The sequence below is a fragment of the Manis pentadactyla genome, chromosome 4, assembly GCF_030020395.1.
Source record: "Manis pentadactyla isolate mManPen7 chromosome 4, mManPen7.hap1, whole genome shotgun sequence".
Classification (NCBI taxonomy): domain Eukaryota; kingdom Metazoa; phylum Chordata; class Mammalia; order Pholidota; family Manidae; genus Manis; species Manis pentadactyla.
The window spans coordinates 181,228,784-181,234,783 of NC_080022.1; positions in this window are offsets into that span (position 1 = coordinate 181,228,784).

The following is a 6,000-nucleotide window of genomic DNA, read 5'->3' on the forward strand; positions in this document are numbered from 1 at the left end:
CCCCATCCCTCCAGCCCCCTCCATCTGCGGTTTCTGCCTCCTCGGGCCTTCCCTGCGGAGTGCAGTTACCTGAGGAAATAGCCAGGCTCGGCGGCCAGCACCAGGCCGTCTCCCGGAGTCCTTCGAAGCCGAGTGGAGCCGGAGGGTTGATCCCCCAGCCCCCCATACACGGCCTTCCTTTCACCACCTTCCCTTTATACAAAGACTGGCTTATCCCCATTTTTTTTTTTTCTGTTGCCTTTGCAATGAAAAGCTCTCCATGCGCAGCCTAATAAAGTTCTATGTTCACCCCACCCCCATCCCCAAAATCCGTGCCAAAAAAAAGAGAGAAGGGAGACTTAAACCTGGAACTCATTTAGCTAAAGGGACTTTAGTTAACAAGAAATTTACCCATCATGAACTGCAGGTAACACCTCCCGTGATCCTAAATCCATTACCTGGAGACTTAGCCCAGGCTGAGTTTGATTTTATGAACTGTGAGGTTGCTATGTTGAAAGTCTGCAAATTGGACATAAATTGGACGCAAAAGACAGGGGGAGCCGAGTGATTTTCTTTCTAATGGTGTAGCAGCCTTTGGCTCTCACCAGAGATTCCTCTAATCAGGAGCAGAGACAAGGATGAGGGCCTGTGTCTGTACGTCTCTCAATCCCAGAATCTCCCTCCCCCCAGAAAGGTCTGACTTTGACTCAAGCAGTTCTGTCTAGAACTATCTGGTATATTACCATGTGAATTGATTGATTCTTTTGATCAAAGAATGTGCATACATACAAACAGATACATACACACGCATGAACATACACGCGTGCCCAGCGTGAGATCAGTAATAGGAAATGGGTTTTCTCTTACTCCTTGCCCCTTACTGTAGACAATGTCCTATGATGTTTTTGACTGGATCACGTTTCATCGCCCCCTGCTAGAAATTCCCTCGCAAGTCTGTGTTAGAGAGCACAGCTGACACCATGAGTGATGTAGTCATCAGCGGCTTCTGGGTTGTAAGGAACACAAAGACTATTACTTTCAGGTTAGTGGTATCTTCTTCTCTCGATTTGATTACGCGTTTGTTTATTTTTACTTTGTTCACTTATTCATTCATTTATTTTTACTTTATGAAAGGAACCAAGGATAATTCAGGGATCAAAATCTGGGAAGGCAAGCATGGGTCATAACAGAAGTGTGAGGCCAGGCATCAAATTCTATAATGAAGATGAAATATGAAAACAGAGAGGAAGGAAGATTAAATCCATCTGGGGATTGAAAAGGGAAGTGTGAAAATCTGGGCCTCAAGAATTGAATTGTCAAGTCACCAAATGGATAGTGGTGTTGGTCTAGTGTGGAGAGTAGGGATAGGTACCCCAGGCAGAAAAAAGGATTTTAGAAAAACAGCAGCAGAAAAGCTATTCAAGTGGCATGGGAATGGTCTCTGTGCAGAGAGGAGGAGAGAAGCAATAGATAAAAGTCTGAAAATGGCATTGTGGCCAAATCCAAATGCCAGGCTGAATGGTTTGGGCCTTATTCCATACATACAAGTAAGAGTTTCTGGAATATTTTGAACATGGGAAGTGCACCTTAAACTTGTCTGTAAAAACTTGCTCAAATTAAGAATAACAGCAGACATTTCAGCATCTTGAATGCATAATGACAGCTCATTCAAATGATAGCATGCTATACATTTTAAAAAGAATCAAGCATTTTTAAAAAGTGAATGTAAAAACAGTTTTAAAAGTTGTGTGTAATATGCTATTATTAATATGCAAAACAAAAAACAAACCATTAAGGACTTTTTCATGGATTCACATGTACCAACTCACTAATGGTAATTACCAATGGGATGGGGAAGTAAAAGGGAAAGGATGTATTAATGATGTTTTATTTATTTATATTTAAATAGAAAAAGTATAAAATTGGGCCCACAAGCAAATATGGCAAAATATTAACATCTCTTTTATCTGGGTCATCGGTACTTGGATGTCGGCACTTTCTGAATTTTTCCATAGGATTTAAATATTTTGTAATTTTTAAAGGGCAAATTCCCCTCTCTGTTGCCCTCCATATTCTCACTCAATACTTCAGCTCCATCTGAAGCTTCCTCAAGTATTTCTCAGAGTCTTGGGAGCATCTCACACGTGGTCACACATAAACGTGGTCAGTCCCCCGGGGATGTCCTTTGGGTAGTGCTACTCCTGCAGGAGGGCCCCAGGGTTCCTTCTCCGAGTCTCCTTGCAGCACTGAATGCCAGAGCAGTGCACCTGTGTCTCCTTATCTCTGACAGCGCTTCTTTATAGGAAAGCCGTCCTGTGGAGTTGCTCTGAGCTCCACAGCGGTTCCCACCCATGCAGCGGAACACATTTCGGTTCCAAAGCCTGTCGTGGTTTGCAGAGACATGAGGACAAGTACCGATTACTCTCTTCTGTTTCCCACAGTTTACAGGGCACCAAGAAATGACTGTTTTGCTGTTAGGGTGTATAGAGTTTTTAGGAAAAATAACCTATCTTCTAAACTGTAGCTTCACAGCTTTCCTTTGGGTGAAGACTCTAAATCCAGTAGAATAATCATAGGCTGCTGGATGAATGCAAGATCATCTCTTACCTCTGACAATTGAGGTTTTACTCCTTGATCAAGCTTTGCGTCTTAAATCTCTTTTTCTTCAAGATGAGTTTCCCCAAAGGCTCCCTGAGCCCTCCCGCAGATAAATGTCTGGTCGTAACTGTCCATCCGTTTAAACGACATGCCCAGACATAGTTTAGGCTCAACGTGGGTTCTCCACTACACCGGGAAGTTTATTCTGGCAGAGAACGTGGGACGGGCTGGGAACAGGAAGGGGCTGGAGTCAGGCAGCCCAGGGAGGAAGGAAGCTACCACAAGCATACAGGCAAACTTTTATTTTCACATTTAATCTTTTACAGAGGTCTTCTTTCATGATGTATTGTGGGTGCTTTACAGACTATGCATTATATGTTTATACATTACGATGGTACTTTGTCTAGTTTCTAAAGTCTGAAAATCAAAATACTGAAGAACGAAGTCTTCCTAAAAATATCTCATTAGGTTACCTGACTCGTCCTAGCTAAGTCTGTGGCCCTAAAACAGATGCTCAGGAAGGTGAGGGAAGGATGAGGAAGGGGGAAGAAAGAGTTAGATACTTAGTTTTGCAAATATTTAGTGACTATTGCCTTCATATATGCCTTTACATCTTAAATATGCCTTTTTATTCTACCCAGAACAACTCCTTATAAAACCAGCTCTGCAAAAGCAAACAGCAACAGCCGCGGAACACAGAATCACCCATCAGGGCACCTTCTCCTACCATTTATTGAAATTTTGAGTTCTCAGAGCAAAACGCCTACAGAGCTCATGGGAAGAGGTGTGTTGGTCTTAAGTGGTTATTGGCATGTGGCCAAGAAGAATGCAGACAGGATAGGAAGTAAGCAACATTTCAATAATGCCTTGAAGTAGATAAATAGCTTCGTATGATTAGTTGCCATTACTACAAAAGCTAATGTTGCAGGTGAACACTATTTTTTCCCCTGTATCATCTGCAGATATGTTAGGTTCCTATGGCTTTGGGTGTTCACAGGAAATCTGCTTGCAAATTTTGGTAGCTACAGTATACCAGGATGAAAAATCAATCAGCCCCCAAATAGACTCTAGCACAGCGTACATCTGAAAGTACTCTGCATTTTGTTAAGTGAGGGGTTAAAATTCAATCTTGCCTGCAAAAGGCAATTAAAGCAAACTTTCATCCAGAGTATCAGTTTCAAACACTCATAGTAGGAAAGATAGGGATGGATTGGACATAAGCATATGGTTGGTTCCAGCCTTAAGCATATTTATGTGGGTAAGGCAAGCCAAATCACTCTATGCCCTAATTCAGCTAATGATTATAGAGCAGAATATGAAAGAAGAAGACCTTTCTAAGGTTTTCAATTGCTGTCATGCATGTCAATTACTGTCATGCGACTATAAAAACAACACAACATTTAAAAATGGTTCCCCCATGCCATTTGCCATTGTGATATAATTTTCGGGAGGGCCGAGGTTTCTCATAAGCCATGTTTTCTTTTGAAAATGGAAAAACTTCATCCACATGTAATGAAAATAACCCTCACTACTTCTCCCTTTTGCTTTGACATAGCTAAGCCACCCGGTAAAGGTGAATGATTGTTCACATCTTCGCTGTAAAGTGAGAGAAATCAACTTTGATAATGACATTATTCATTCAAATGTCTTTGTGTCCCAAATGCAGTTGGAAACAAAAGCAGAAACCTGTGACTTTGCAGTCAATTTACAACCTTAGTAGAATTATATGCTGCTTGCCTCTTCCCTCTCTCCTTCACAAAATAAAATAGTGTTCCATTCTTACGTAAGATTTTAAGGATTTAACCGTGGTGGGATGGCAACATCATAAATAATTTAATTAACTTTTTTAGTAAGAACTGGATAATTGTCTGACTAAAGTAATGATAAAAGTAAAATCCAGTCTTCTGCTGCAGGTATAAGCTGAGTAGTGGGAGCAGATTCGGAAGACATTTCCTTCTGCTTATTTATTACATTCACTGGATCCTCCCATGGCAGGAAAAGCCTGAAGGCACAGTTGGGAACAGCTAAATATCGTGCCATGGGAAGTATCTTTTAATCTATCTATCTATTTAGTCTTCTTTCTGCATCTTAGAAGGACATGGAAACCCAGGAAAAACTACCAGTCAGCAGTAGTTCTGTGGCTTGAGCTGCATTACGGGCTGTTGTTGTGCATATATGTGGATTTGTATCACCCTGAGGCACTAGGTGGCCAATTTCCCTGATCATACTGTGTATGTGATGTGGGGCTTTGGCTGTCACAGTACACATTTAAGAGAACTTGAAAAGTAAAACATGAACACAGGTAAAAAAGAAAAATAAACTATTTCCTGACTCCATCCTCTGTTTTCCACCCATATATTTCAATAACTGTGGACGAAATGAAGCTGTTGGGTCATTTTTGCACTTTGTAGTTATAGACTAGAGAATATGAAATTATAATACTCATATTGGGATAGCACAGTAATGACAAGGCACCGCATGACCTCAAACAACACGGCTCAGGTGAAGTAAAACTTTCTTTGAGAGCAGCTAATTTCACATGCAGAATTTATTGCATTCATGGGAGCTTTCTGGAGCAGAAAGCCTTACCATCAGGGCAGCAGCCAACTGCCTATTCAGTCTTAGTGGGACAGGCAGTCCCCTGGGGAATCTGATCTACATCAGGCTGCATGGAGAGTTAGAAAGGGAGGTCCATAGGAACATCCCTAAGAGCACAGTCCTGAAGATTGGACATTTGTTCAAAAAAAAAAGTCAACCGTAGAGGATGCCTCTACTAGACGCAGTAACAAGGGTCTAGTTTAGTATTCTGACAGCCACCAATGTTTGCAACATTATCAGATGTCTGTGGGGACATAAATGCAAGCTCTGAAACCTAAGATAAACCATCCTAATTCCTCTTTATGATTTTCTTCCGCCCAACCTGATTCTCGCTTCTACAAATAAAGTCACTAAATGCTACAGCCACTTCCAACAGAGCAATTATTTTTTTTTCTGATTAAAGAGTAATTACATAATTTAAATAAAATTTGGGGGAAAGTTGCCTTAAATAACATTTTCAAAGAGCCATGCTAACGGTGGTAGGAAACACACATAGGGAAATGACTCGCACTGTGATTCTGATGTACTCTCCAAACCTTAAAAATGGACTATACTCTATAAGCTGTTTCAAAATATCTTTCAAATTAATTCAGGGTTATGAGCATTTCCCCTTAACATAAAAATATTTGTCTATAACATGAATTTTAGTATGAGTATTATTTAATTTAACTAGCTGTACTTTCTGATATTTCACAATTTTGGCTTGCATGATTTATAGCTTTCTGAACATGCCTGTAAGCAGTATTGCTGTTATTTTCTGGAAAAATATAATCTAGAATGTGGATTACAGGATCAAGTGAATATTTGTAAGGCCTTTGGGGAAGA